Source organism: Ornithorhynchus anatinus, chromosome X3, assembly GCF_004115215.2.
Source record: "Ornithorhynchus anatinus isolate Pmale09 chromosome X3, mOrnAna1.pri.v4, whole genome shotgun sequence".
Classification (NCBI taxonomy): domain Eukaryota; kingdom Metazoa; phylum Chordata; class Mammalia; order Monotremata; family Ornithorhynchidae; genus Ornithorhynchus; species Ornithorhynchus anatinus.
This window is the reverse complement of record NC_041751.1, coordinates 30,550,278-30,566,035: the sequence shown is the minus strand read 5'-3', so window position 1 is coordinate 30,566,035 and position 15,758 is coordinate 30,550,278.

The following is a 15,758-nucleotide window of genomic DNA, read 5'->3' as shown; positions in this document are numbered from 1 at the left end:
ATTAGAAAATGTTGAATGCTTTATCAAACAGTTGAGCTCAACTAGCTAGTCAACAAAACTCAGTCCCTTTGACACTCCAACTTGTTGCAAATTTTGCATCTAGCTAACCTTATCTAAATGAATTGAACAGGGGAAACAAACTTACATAAAGAATTCCAGTCATTTATAGCGTTAGTACATAGTGTCTACGGCATGCAGCGACGTGTGTGGGACTTGGAAAGTACAAAATAAAGAAGTGACCTGGGAGTTTAGATAAGGAGCTTACACTTTAATGGAGGAGATAGACATAAAAATACCTACAGTGGAATAGTCAAAAGGCATAATTGAATGTACAACTGAATGAACATATAAATAAGTCCTGAGGATTGGGTTTAGACATGTTTGTAAGTGCTAGAGATGGCTGGTGAGTTTGTAAGATGCGCTGCGGGAAGTTAATCGGGGAAGGCTTGATAGAGGAAGAGGGATTTAGGAGGGCTTAGAATGTGTTTAAGGCTCTATGTCACAGCAGTGGAACGGTGTGATCTAGTAGACAGAGGTGGAAAACTTGGATCAGGTAAGGTTAGTAGGAATGGAACAAAGAAATGAAGTTAATAATAACTGTGGCATTTGTTAAGCACTTACCATGTGCCAACCACTGTAATGAGTGCCAGGGTAGATACAAGTTAATCAGGTTGGACACAGTTCCTGTCCTACATGGGGCTCACAATCTAAGGGAGAAGGAGAACAGGTAATGAATCCCCGTTTTTCAGATGTGGAAATGGAGGCACAGAGAAGGTAAATGGTTTTCCCAAAGTCACACAGCAGGCAAGTGGTGGAGCGTGGATTAGGACCAAGATCCTGACTCCCCAACTCATGCTCTTACTAATAAGCCATTTTGGTCGTCATTAGACTACAGGCTCCTTGTGGTCAGGGAATGTGTCTAGCGACTTTATTATACTGTACTCTCCCAGGTTTTCTGCACCCAGTAAGTGTTCAATAAATACAACTGATTGATTGGGGAATAGCAAGTGAAGAGAGCATAGAAGTAGACTGCGGTGAGTTGGACAACCTTGAATCCTTGTTTCTTTGGGAACTCTTAACATGGGGTATGAGTAATGGGAAACAGCATTTTAATTTTAATTTTAATTTATTTTCTGCTTCTGAATCTGGTTGAAACATCGGACTCATTAGTTCTCACACCTTCAAATGTTTTTGAGGTCTTTGGTTGTGTCTACATAGACTCACCCCTCTCAGGATCTCACCTGGAGAGTTTCCAGTACTCTACCAGTCTCGACTAGGTGAGGGAGATTCAAGCAGAGGCCAATCCATTCCATCCTGAGCTTGGGCAGTGGCTAGCGAGTGGAAGGCAATTTGCTCCAAGTCAAAACTCATCTGCACTGGGCAACAGCAGCATGGGAGAGAGTTGAGGGCGGAGACGAGTTTACTATACAGAAGGCAATAGTAAAACCACCTCCATATTTTTACCAAGAAAACTCTCTGGATCCACTACCAGAACGATTGCAGATAGAGGTGGGGCGTTCTGGGAGAGATGTGTCCGTGGAGTCGCTATGGGTCGGAGATGACTCGACAGCATAAGACAAGACATGACAGAGATTCAGCCTAGGTCTGGCCAATTTGGAGTCCATTGTACTGCTCTAACCACATGTTCAGCGGTCCCACACTGCCTAACTGGATGTGACAGAAGAGATTGGAGAAAGAGCGCTGCCTGGAGTCAGGACTAGGGTAGGACCTGACTATCAGACAAAGAGAAGCATGTGACATCACACGCATTTATGCCGAGGACACCGAGTTAGGTGATATCCTAGCTACCACTCTGTGAAACCGCACCAATTTTGCACCATCCTAGAACAATTATCCTCACTTGTTCTGGAGTACTTGCATCCCCACTCCGGGCCAAATATAGAGAAGCAGCAGGGCCTAGTGGATAGAGCATGGGCCTGGGAGTCAGAAGGACCTGTGTCCTAACTCCAGCTCTGCCACTTGTATGTTCTGTGACCTTGGCAAGTCCCTTAATTTCTCCAGGCCTCAGTTACCTCATGTGGGACAGGGACTCTCTCCAACCCGATTTGCTTGTATCTACTCCAGCGACTAGTACAGGGTCTGATACAGAGTAAAAGCTTAACAAATACTGCCATTATCATTACTATTATAGCATCTCTGCTTCCTCACCTAAGCCACATGGAGCTCAGAGGCAGATGCCGCAGTGGAGGGAGGCTCAGGACTAAAAATCATAAAAGGGATCCCAGAATTATCCATTATCCTATTGGATTTAGGCAGCAGATAAGCCTGCTGAAAACCAGACTGTCCAGGATACAACCATAAAACTGGCCACAATAATCAGGGCCAGTTTCAAGTAGTGAGTGAGATAGCCCCCTCATGGCGCACCATCAGTGGCAGAGAACAGGTATCTGGGAGAGAAACACAGTTGATCTGGAGCGCCAGAGAGGAGTAAAGTTCCCCGAGAAAATTCTAGAAGGTCAGGGATTTGGGCAGATGTCATTATGATGTCGTGATTATGTATGCCAACATTATGCTTAGCTCCGTAGACCTACAACAGAACAGGAAGGGGCAGTCAATTTTCCAGCCTCAGGCCAATCAGATATGCGAAACTGACCAATTTTCCAAGTAGAAAGGATTCGAGGGGCGAAACTATCAATGAAATTGTCTCAACTCATCACATCACATTGTCTATTTATTCAGCCATCAGGCACCATAGCCTAATATAGTGCAGGGGATCCTTAGGGACCGCCTTAGAGTGTCTTATATCCATATCCTTCCTAAACCCTAATAAGGAAACAAGACTGGATGCTACAAATGCATCACAGGAAGCACAGATTAATCTCAATTAAGCTATTTTATGTGTTCATTATAGTGAAATCATCATCCCCATCAATATTCCACAAAACCAAAAGCACTTTCCATATGGACACACCCTACTTAAGCAATCTGAACTATCTCCCATTTTATTCACAGCTCACTGAGAGCCCAAAAGGCCAATTATAACTAAGAATCAAATGAAGGAAAGAAATTCCAACCTGTGCTGTGAGAATGAGGTTGTATACTCTCTCTTTATTGCAGATATAAAAACAATTAATTTAATCACTCTGTTACTGAGTATTACCATAGAAATAGCCAGAAGAGAGTACATTAAATAAAGCCATACACATTGTGTATTTTATTTCCAGAATTATATTTCTGTGGTACAGTTATTATATTTTTATTAACTATTTTAGTTACTGTAATGGAAAGGGCACGCATGCACATACTACAAGAACTTCATTACGGCCTCGAGCTAATAAATTAAACCTGCTATACTTATCTCCAAATGTAAACAAATATGTAGTCTCCACAAACATCTTCTTTGTAAGTGTTTCTTTTAAAAAGTCTCTTTTAGTTAAACTCATTTGGCATCTTACACCTAAATGTAGCATACAGGAAAAAATGGAAACCTTCAGGGCCATGCTCAAGGCAACAGCTTACTAGCCCAATCTTTACAGGACCTTTGCTCAAAAAGAGCAACTCTTTCTGATTTTTGCCCATCAGGCTTGTCTGTCTGTTTTAATGGCCTCCCAGTGGTCCACCACTATATCAAATAGTTTGAGACTTCGGTTCACTGGGTTGTTAATTCATTCTGCCATTCAGACTTGCATGTGCCCTCCTCCAAATCCTCAAACATACAACAGCTGTTACAATACCATGCTGTGGAACATTTTCCTCTTATGTCCCAACCAGTAGAGCTGAGATTCTGTGAACACAGACTCATTACTGCGTTCCAGGATATCACTGTTAAATCTTGTCATGCCTTTCGACGTTGAGTTTGGTTTGTTGGTGACAGTGGTAACGCTGTTTGTGGAGGGAAAACTGACATGATTTAGCCATAAAATGAGTGTAGAGGTTAAGAAAAAGGGAAGAATCAAGGATGATGCCCAGATTGTGGGCTTGAGTTATGGGGAGGATGGTGTTGCTGTCAAATGTTGTGGGAAAGTGAGGTGAGAAAGGTTTTGAGAGGGAAGATGAGCTTGAAGTGCCAACAGGGCATCCGTGTAAAGATATCATGGAAGCAGAAGGAAATGTGAGATTGTAGAGAAGGAGATTAGGGCTAGCAAGATAGATTTGGGAGTTGTCAGCATAGAGATGACAGTTGAAGCACTGGGAATGGAACAGCTCCCCAAGAGAGGAACTTCAAAATGAGCAGAGAAGGGGGACCAGAAGATAATTTTGAGGGACGCCCACAGTTAAGGGATAGGAGCCCGAGGAAGAGTTGACCAGTGAGAGTGAGAATAATCATCCAAAAAGATAAAAGGAGAACCAGGAAAGAACTGTGTCAATAAAGTCAAAGTTAGTGTTTCCAGGAGAAAGGAGTGGTGCACCATGTCAAAAACAGTTACGAGGCGGAGGATTAGGATAGAGTAATGTCCATGTGGATTTGTCATGGAGGAGGCTATGCGTGATTTTGGAGAACATAGTTTCAGTGATAATAATAATAATGTTGGTATTTGTTAAGCACTTACTATGTGCAGAGCACTGTTCTAAGCACTGGGGTAGACACAGGGGAATCAGGTTGTCCCACGTGGGGCTCACAGTCTTCATCCTCATTTTACAGATGAGGTAACTGAGGCACAGAGAAGTTAAGTGACTTGCCCACAGTCACACAGCTGACAGGTGGCAGAGCTGGGATTCAAACTCATGAGCTCCGACTCCAAAGCCCAGGCTCTTTCCACTAAGCCACGCTGCTTCTCAGTGGAGTGAAGTGAAGTGAACCCTAGATTGAGGAAGGTCAAGTGACTGGTTGAAGATGGCTTTTCAACAAGGGAAGAAGAGTGGGCACAAATGTTTTAGAAGACAAAAAGGGATAGGACTGGAGGCATAGGTGGAGGGGGTGGAATTGGAAAGGAGGGCAGAGATATCTTGAGATAGCATTATTAAATACCTTTGAAACTATGTCCGTGCAACCTCTATTTGAATATGACTGGGCTCTTGAGTTATACACAAGAAGACCTGCAAAAAAATCAATAACTCTGTGGATTTGGCACTGTGCCAATAATAAATCTGAAGAAAACTGAAGATTTATATCAGCATATACTTGGGACACCACATAAAACCAAAGATCCTCACTGGCAACACAGAATTTACTGTGGTTACTGAATTATGCTAGGTAGGCCATATCCTATTCAATAATGCCTTAGGAAAAAGGTAGAAAATTGAATCAGAAAGACCAGATTTTGGCTGACTGCAAGACTGTGAGGACTGTGTGAAGCTCCATACCAAGTTAATGGTCTAATGATAGCCAATCCTCTCTCTCTCTCTCACACACTATATTTCACATACAATTTCTTTTTTAAAATTTTACAACACTTTACTAAACAGTCAATGTTTCAAGAACCCTTTTTTGCAGGCCAAACTTTAATTTTTAAAGGTTTGATGGGAATGACTCTGTCAATGGGCAACAGAATTATCTGGACCCATAGAAGCTGTTCTAATATTTCCTGAAATGGGAATGTTGAATAAGGTCAAATAAAGATGACACAATGGGCTGCATGTATACTTTTCCCTAGTGGAAAAAATATTTTTTGGGAGAACAGGAACAAATAAATAGGGTTTGTTCAAATCTATAGTCATGACGCTTTACGATTTACTCACAAGATGGTCGAACCAACTGTTCAGAGTCCATAGCCTCCAGTCTTCTGCTTAAAGCCCTTGAATTTGACAGTATCACTGCTGACTACAATGTGACAGACTGACCTTAAAAATTAATTGGAACTAAGTTACACCACATTAAAGATTTGTCGACTGATTTAATAGGTACTGTGAGACAGAGAGGAGCATTCATTAGCCCTCTAGCCCTAATGATTTTGAATGAATTGGTTAATGAGATATAAAGCCAGCAGCCATCCTGGGGAAGCAAAATGATGGAGTGGATGGTAAGAAGAATCTTTTTCATCCCTTGTTTTATCTCTTAACTAAGGGAAATGAGCTTTGTATGTACATTCCTGTCAACCCTGCAAAGATGCATAGACTCTCTCTCAACAGCCTAAGGCTCCATAAACATTAAAGCCTGGAAGCAGTGACGTTTGTTCCATATTCCACTGCTTAATTGAAAACAAGGCTTTTAGCTAGAGACCTGGGGAAGGGAGCAGGTTGAGATGGAAAAAAAGGCATGTCCCAAACTTGGTAAAGTGAAGGGCAGGTCTCAGGAAAGCTTTTCCCAGGATTGTCCATTTATCCTCCTTTGCCTATAGCGTGAAGGCACTTGAATGATATTTGAGAAGGATTCCCTGATGATTGTCCGGATTGATAGAAAAACTAGAGTGATCTGAGTCATTGCTATTGAACGAAAAAGTCAGCTATTCTTTACAGACAATTAAGGAATGAATATTCACTCCCCTCCCTCCCCACATTTAAGCTGGATCTCTGGTAATCAGCTTCTTTTCACAACCCCATACTGACAATTTTCACTCCACACCTCCTGCAATTATGTTAGCTGTTAACTTATCCTTCCCTCAGGGCAACGAAAGGGTGGGTGGTATTGGGTAGCAGGGTTTCTGCTGGAAGGTAGGTTCATTTCACCCCCTAAAATAAAACATCCCCTGCTCCACCCCCTGCCCCAAATATGTTGTTGTCTTTGTAACGAGGATGAAAACAAGCTCCAGATGCTCAAAGCCTTTTTTTTTTGGCCATGCAAAAATGTCACCGAGCTCATTAAACTCCTGGACAGCACTTTCTGTTTTTATCATGAAAGCAGTTCACCTTGCCAGTCCATTAAACTCTAACAAGGGTTTCCACAAGTTCAGAGTTCCAATTACGCTCAGTTTATTGGACCCTGACAAGTAGTACAGCTTGACATGTTCCACTGTGGCTTGAACTTTGCTCAGTTGTTTCCAAATCAACTTTCAACCAGAGGTGGAAATCTGAATGTATTTTTTAATTTTGTCTTTTTAAAAAAATCACTGTTAAGATAGCCAGTTAAAATGCCACACCTCTTGCTTTCTGCCTTTGATTTGCCTTCTCCTCTATAAAAGTACCTCAGAAGATTTTTGGCAGCAAGTGCCCTGTGGTTTTAACTCATGGCTCGGAATCAGTTTGGTACAGTAAATAATTTCCTAATTGTTTCCAAAATGAATAGCAGACATATTCAATAGTATTTACTGAGCACTTACTATGTGCAGAGCACTGTACTAAGCGCTTGGAATGTACAATTCGGCAACAGATAGAGACAATCCCTGCCCTTTGATGGGCTTACAGTCTAATCGGATGTATATATGGAGCTGTATTAGATAAATTCTATATATTTTCCAAATAACAGTATGTATCCAAACCTAAAAGATGCCAGGAATACAATACAACTTTGAGCTTTTAGTTATAAGAATGTGTCTACCAACTCTATCGTATTATACTCTTCCCAACACTTAGTATGGTGCTCTGCACACAGTAAAATGCTCGATAAAATTCCGTCGATTGATTTATCATTCTTCTTGTACATCTTATCAGTCTCTCCTAAGATCCTCTTAAATAGGTAAGTGCTATATTATGCAGGGTTTTATGGTATTTGTTAAGCTCTTACTATGTTCCATACATTGTCCATGTGATTTGACACTGACTCCAGCTTGAAAAGTGCTCCATTTTGAATACAGAATGGAATAAATGAATTACATTAGAACTGCTGAAAAAAAATGCAACCCCCCCCAAATTAAAGCATGCTTTTACAGGTTTTGCCTAATTTTCTAAATAGGAATGGAGAGGGTGGAAGAGATATATGAAAGGTCAGTCAAGAAGCTTCTTGAGTTACCCAGTCAAAAGTCCCCCTCTAAACGGGGTGGACCAAATGGTTTCAGATCATCTTTGAGCAATATTCTGAAAATATGTTTGATTTGGGTAAAAGGGGAGGAAAACCGGTGTTTCTGATATTTTCAGGAAGTGAGTGTTGGTATTGTTTTACACATGCATGACCAATAACTATTCTATAGGCTGACTGCGGGGCAGGGGACATGTCTACCAACTCTGGAGTGTTGTACACTCCCAAGCTCTTAGTACAGTGTTCTGCCTAGAGTAAACACTTAATGAATACCACTGATGAATTGATAACTATCTGTTTCATTTAGAGTTGTTGTTTGATTTAAGGGAGTAAATTCCTAGTGGGTACCTTTGATGTCTTTTACTTCTATTGTAACCTCTTAAGTATGGTGTATGCAGTTAAGTAGTCAATCATTGCTATTGATGGTGATGGCAATTTGAGATGAGAACAGAAAAGGACCGAACAGATAGCAACTAGTTGGTATCATTAGCTCAGATTTTGCCAGAGCAATGTTTTCTTCTCTGAAAAAAAAAATTAAATGATAATAATGATGGCATTTGTTAAGCGCTTACTGTGTGCAAAGCACTGTTCTAAGCTCTGGGGGGATACAAGATGATCAGATTGTCCCATGTGGGGCTCACAGTCTTCATCCCCATTTTACAGATGAGGTAACTGAGGCACAGGGAAGTTAAGGGACTTGCCCAAAGTCACACAGCTGACAAGCAGCAGAGCTGGGATTAGAACCCATGACCTCTGACTCCCAAGCCCGGGCTCTTTGGATTGAGCCATGCTTGTTTACTTCCTGATGGGGCCAGAGGAAGGATGGGGGGAGGAGCAGGATAACCCTCAAGCCCTGTCACCTGAGAAAGCTGGGAGAAAGTCAATTCCAATCACTGCCACCTACTCCTGGAAACTTCATTGTCCTTTTGCCTCTCTGTCGGGAAGCTTTATATTTACAGCAGGAAGGGCAAAGCCACTTTGGGAAGTTCTTTGAGCATTTGAAGTGCTAGAAAAAAAAATAGTCAAACAGTAAAATATCATCTGAATTCATTCCGCATTATATTCATGCTTCCTTTTTTTGCAGTGATTGCTTTTTAAAAAGTTTATTTTTCAGCTGTCCTATTCTTTTATAGGCTGGAGGAAAGGGAGAAAACAAGCTTGTTTTCTTTCAGCTTGAAGAGAGAAAAAGAATTCCCCCCCAACAAAAATATTGACAGCCAGAAGGCCAAGGAAGATCAGTAAGGCATTGCTAGTGAAAACATAAATAAGGCATCCTGGCCCGAGGGATGTAGGTTGACATATCCTGTGTACACTACATGCTCAAGGGTTTATTTTCCTGGGGGTTACATTTCTGATGGTGATTGACAGGATTTTTTTTCTTTGTCATTGTTATCAGACCTTTTATTAGCACTGTTGGTTGCCTACTTGACTTCCTCCACCGTGATGGGGATTGTATTAGTAATGGCAGGCGCATCTTGGGAGTTTATAGTGAAAGTAGAAAGGGGCCACGGAAAGGCAATTTTTATGCATTCAGGAGAGGCTATCCTTCGAAAATAACAACTAATACATCACTTGAATCAAGTGAGTTGTGGGGTTGGCATTTAAGTTTTAGTTTGGGGATGGGTCTCAAAGAAAACAGTAGAAGTAGATCATTTTAAGAAGAGATAGAGTGATGCGATTGGGAATAAACCTACGACAGCACTGGTAATCTAAAAAAAGATGGATAAGCGGTCCCTCTTAACTGTGACTACCCTGGGTCAGCCTTAAGTGGAAGTTCAATATATAGACTGAAAGAGTCAAATTAATATTCCCTTTTCTCGTTGCCTTGACGGAAATTTGTGCCTATGTAAGCAGAGGAGCAATAACCAGACGAGTTAGACAATGTTTTGCCGTTTTCATAGTTGAACATGGAGGTTCTGGTTCTGAGACCTACTAATATTAGTGTGTCAAGAGCCCACAATGTGAATTCCCTCTTAGCTGGATGCTTATTGGCTAACCGATGCTTGTGGAAAGTTTCACTTGTCTTCAGTTTTAGCTCGGCCGCATTCTGTCTTCTCATTTGTTTCACATTGTGCAACTAATAGAGCTTCTCCTCTGTCGAATGTTTCTATCTCAAATTTAAATGGGATTAATGCTGTGAAAAGTTCTTTTTAAATGATTAGGTTAATAATCTGGAAATTATGACTCCCTAAATAAGGCATCACAGTGAGCAGCAATCTGAATATTTGATGCAGTTCAGTGAAGTTCTTTGTGTGTGTCTGTGTGGACGTGCGTCTACAGATTTAATGCCAAGTCATCCTGATTTGTTGCCATAACCGTGATTTATCTCCTTTTTATTTTACCTGTGGAGCCTCTACAGACAGTGAACGTGTTCTCAATTGAGACCGCAGCTGTAGATATTTCCAAAGGGTCACATCACCAGCTCGGTGCTTGTCATAAATCTGAGCTTAATGGACAATTGCGTTATAACTACGTGGGTATTTCCTATAATTGTGCATTTCTCAGATATCTGGCCTCCTGGTTAATTACATGAAAAAATATCCACCTCTTTCTTATTCCAAAAAGATTCCTCTACCCTATTTTGTCCTCGTTTCCTGGTGTTGCACTGAATTTTTCTTGAGAAAACCCTTGATTAGTGGACAATAAACTCTGTAAGTCATTCTGTTAGATGTTACTTAGATTATTGCAGTACCTAGAATAATCCTAACGCCATCTCTTTAGGGTTCGCTGTAGGAGCAACAATTTATTCTTCTGTTTGATTTTCAATTGATGTCAAAGCCCCCAGTTCACTGAGAAAGACTAGTAGGAATTCATATCTAATGATACATTGCACATGGAAACAAATCCAGATTTAATATTTTATAAGAAACAAGCCCAATTCGAGTGTTTTTAGAGTAAGAATTCCTCTTTTCACAACCATTAGTCCAAAAATCCACTTGTAAAAAAGAAAGTTTATTAGGCTTCCATTGTAATTGTTGTTGGTAGTTACTGTATGCCTTCTGTGTTCAGAGCACTGTTCTAGTTACTTTTTTTTAATGGTATTTATTAAGCACTTAGTCGGTAACAGTCCTTGTTCTAAGCGCTGGGGTAGATACAAGCTAATTAGTTTGGACACAGAGCACGTCCCACATGAGGCTCACAGTCAATCCCCATTGTACAGATGAGGTAACCGGGGCACAGAGAGGTTAAGTGACTTGCCCAAGGTCACACAGCAGACAAGTGGCAGAACCAGGATTAGAACCCAGGTCCTTCTGACTCCCAGGCCTGTGCTCTATCCACAAGGACATGCTGATCCATTAAATCAGTTTCACCCTAATGCCAACTAAGCACCTTCTGACATTTTACTCACCATTTAATGCAGACAACCAATCAATAATTCTGCCATATTTCTTTAAACTAGTAACAGCTGATCCTTCATGGAGTTCTGTTTGACATAATAGATTTATTTTTTTTTTGAGACGACAATATACCTGTATATCTAGGGATATTTAAATGAATTTTTCAGGTAAAGATATGGGATTAAATCTCAAGGTCCGTTCAGGCATGTCCTTTCCCAACTAAGCCCCCATTTCCCCTACTCCCTCCCCCTTCTGCGTCACTGATGAAATTGGATCCATACCCTTAAAATATTTGACACCCTAGGAGCCACAGCACTTCCGTACATACCCGTAATTTATTTTAATGTGTGTTTCCCGCTCTAGACCGTAAACTCCTTGTGGTCAGGGAATGTGTCTACCAACTCTGTTGTATTGTACTCTCCCAAGCGCTTAGTACCGTGCTCTGCACACAGTATGTGCTCAATAAATACCATTGATTGACCGATTCTACATATGCATACGTTACTGTATACGTACCTGAATTCACACAAAGATGACAAGAAAAATAACAGGAATATTAAGGAAATGAAACTCTAAATTTCAAAATATAACCGACCAACCTACTTTGACTAAATTGGTAAAAAAAAGCCATTTACCATGGGACAGTGAGACAATCAGAAAGGGTAAAAAGAGAGAAAGGAGTAGAGAACGCTGAACTGCTACTGGCTAATTTTCCTTTCTCATAATCACTCTTGTGTTCTTCAAATCTCTAGTTAATTTTAATATAATGTGCTGTTTAGAGCATATGTATTAATATATGGAATTGTCTGCATGAGACAATATAATTCATATTTCAGTAGGAGTAAGCAAATTTCCCCAAACTTTTGGACTGCATGTTTTTTCCAGTGTCCAATGTTGTAAAACAAGACTTTCCCTTCTTCTGTTTTTGCTTTCTCACTGAATTCTTTGATAACAGCCAAATGTTTCTCATTTTAGTGACTGCAGGAAATGCAATATATTCCAATTACATTTAGGCTAATCTCTTGGCCAACTGGAGTGGTTGGTAACAATTCTGATGAGAGGAAGGGATGGACTGATAAAATTAGGCACCTTTGGCTGAGTCATATCAGAATTAGAAGTCTAGATGACAAAATTCATTTAAAGAATGGGCCTTGTGGAGTCCCACATCAGAGCTCTATCAAGAGAAATAGTAATGCCACCAGGAGTCGGTACTGATAGATGACAACATTAGGAAAGCACAGCAAATGGAAGACCAACAGCGTCCATTTCTAAATTGGATTTACAAATTCAACCATATGAGACTAAGCTATGGGGCTGGCGCCACCTCGGGAAATGATTCACATTAGAAAAAAAAATTGGATTATGATATTTCTTCTCTGAATCAAATTAACACGCTTATTTCACTCCCTGTTTTTTCCGTGCATGGAGTTTAGTGGCTGTGGAGGTAACCAGTTAACCAGGGAGAGGCAATTCTCATATCAATCAGTCAGTCATATTTTTTAAACACTCACTGTGTTCAGAGCACTATTCTAAGTGCTCGGACAGTTCGATAAAACAGAGTTGGTAGACACGATCCCTGCCCCAGACAAGCTTACAGCTCATAGTCAATTATTAAAGAGACTAAATGCTTTAAATACACATGGAAGGGTAGATGACATTCTGAGATGGTCACTCCAGTTTTTGAGCACCAGTGGTGTGGAAGAATATGCCCAAAGGTATTATCCAACCGTGAGGCTAGTCTGTATTGTAACATTTATTTATAAGTATTTATATAGAGAGGGAGAGAAATTGGGAGAGAAGGAAAAGGAGGGAGGATTTGAATACTGGAAACAGCGCGGCTTGGCAGAGAGAGCGCGGGCTTGGGAGTCAGAGGTTGTGGGTTCTAATTCTGCCTCCGCCACGCGTCAGCTGTGTGACTTTGGGCAAATCACTTCACTTCTCTGTGCTTCAGTCACCTCATCTGTAAAATGGGGATTAAAACTGTGAGCCCCATGTGGGACAACCTGATTACCTTGTATCTACCCCAGTCCTTAGAACAGTGCTTGGCTCATAGTAAGCGCTTAACAAATGCCATCATTTATTATTATTATTATTATTATTACTGTGTTGGGGTCTTGTTGAATTCTGCAAGCTAGAGTATAGTGGTTGTAAAACATCTGTATGAAAGTAAATAGTCGAAGTTCTTAGTAGTAGTAGGGCATGGGTTCTAATCCCGGCTCTGCCACTTGTCTGCTGTGTGACCTTGGCCAAGTCACTTAACTTCTCTGTGCCTCAGTTACCTCATCTTTAAATGGAGATTGAGACTATGAGCCCCACATAGGTCAGGGACTGTGTCCAACCCAATTTTTCCAGCGCTTAGAACAGAGCTTTGTGCATAGTAAGCGCTTAACAAATACCATCATTATCATTATCATTAGTAGTAATAATATTTATCAAGTGCTTACTATGTGTAAAATACTGTACTAAGTTCTGGGAAAGAAATACGGAGAGAGTAAAGACGCAGTTCCTGGCTCCCGAGGTTGCTCATAGTCTAAGACTATGGGGTTGGTGGCCGCCAAGTAAGGAAAAGCAAACAAAACTACAGAGGACAATGACGACGTAAAAATAAAAGCAGCAGCAGGATTTGAGGCTCCTCACAGCTCAGTCACCTGTCCCAGGAATCACAGCTGCAGTTAAAGCAGTGGCTCGCTCAACAATCTAAAAGTTGAGAAAACCACATCCTGCCACTTTTTGAGTCCTATTGGGCTGGAGCAGGGTGGGTCAAGGGAGTCCTGGTGTTGTGGGGTTGGGGCAATATCCCTCCTGCATGGGTGGCCTAGTGGATGGAGCATGGGCCTGAGAGTCAGAAGGTCATGGGTTCTAATCCCGGCTCCGCCACTTGTCTGCTGTCTGACCTTGGGTCAGTCACTTCACTTCTCTGGGCCTCATTTACCTCATCCGGAAAATGGGGATTGAGACTGTGGGCCCCACGTGGAACCGGGACTGTGTCCAACTTGATTTGCTCGTATTCACCCCGGTGCTCAGTACGGTGCCTGGCATATAGTAAGCGCTTAACAAATACCATGATTATTGAGTCCTGAGATTGGTTGTAAGGGGAAGAATGGAAGGCTCACATGGCTGATACTGGTCAAGTCTTTCTTGAGTTGGAGCAGGGGCCGATGGGAGTCCAAGTGTCATGGAGGGGGGAGGTTAGCACCTCTCACTTGAGGGTGGTCCTTGAAGGTCAGGTGTAAGGGCAGCAAGAGATGACCCACACCTCTGGTCGAGTCCTTCCTCCTTGGCTAGAGAATGGATCTGGGTTTGTGAAATTTTAATGCTACCTTGAAGTAGTTGCTATTTATTTTCAAGCACACGTCTGAAAAGGAAAATGAGTCATTTCAGAACTGGTTTGAGAATTGGCTAAATCTGAATAGAATCTGAACTTTTCTTCAAGACTCAAGTGCTCAATACTCTATAATCATCTTTTGTATCACAACTTCCAAAATGTTTGCCTGGCATAGAATTCGGTTTGAGCAATTGTGGGGGGAAAAAATACAATTGAATGCAAGCAAGGGGTTCTGAGAGGAATGTAAATTAATACTTTGGCAAAAAATATAACCTGTTAAGTCTTCTCAGTTCCTCTCCAAGCCCCAGGTTAATAGCACTTCAGTGTTTCAAATGTTAAGTAAATCTTCAATAAACAAAACTTTACTTTTGAAAACCAAACACATGTCTGGTTTTGATTTGTTATCCCCCCATAAACCAAGAACATAAACTCCTTCCCATTGGTATGGCTTTTACCACAAGGCATGAGCTCGCTAGTTTGGGAGCATAAAATCTCAAACAGGCCCTTTCGTAAGGAAACAATTAGCTAGAACAGGGTGTACCGTGGACTGCAACTTCACCTTTTCTCTTACCACCACCACCACATACAAAATCATGTGTTTTCTTTTTTTAAGAAGGTTAAAATCCATGCTCCCACTTGTCATTGTATTCTTTTTTCGCAAAGGGATAGGAGTGAAATGCCAAATAATAAGCTGGTATTTAACTACACAATTCACATTAACTATATTTTCTTGCACTGTATTGAGCATATAACCCACACTGTCAAGTTATTTAGCTCTGACCTTTCCTACCATTATTACTATTATAAAAATTTCAGGATTAATTTTGGATTTGTTTAAGATAATGCCACTATTTCAATGTTTAAGTAGAACATTTTTAGTCAGAAATCAGTTCTTTATAAAGATAAAGTTGATGCTTGTTCACATATATTGTTGTGTTGTACTTTCCCAAGTGCTTAATACAGTGCCCTGGACACAGTAAGCGCTCAATCAATAGCTCAAAAGATCAATAGATTGATGTCAACCCCTTGGCTGTCCTTGACCTTCCATAGTCTACTCTAGCTTGAAGTCCCCCTATCACTATGCAATTTACCTACATTTCTCTTTCCTCTTCTCCTGTTGCCTGTTTTTCTCCTTTTTCTATTCAGCTATTTACTTTATCACTTTGTATTTTATCTTACTGTCTCTTCTACTGGAACATTAAAATTTCTAATCCCTTGACTTATCTTATTTTTCCTTTTAAAATTCTTCCTCATAGACCCAATCTTCCATGGAACCTTTATATATTCCTACAGTAATGTAGGA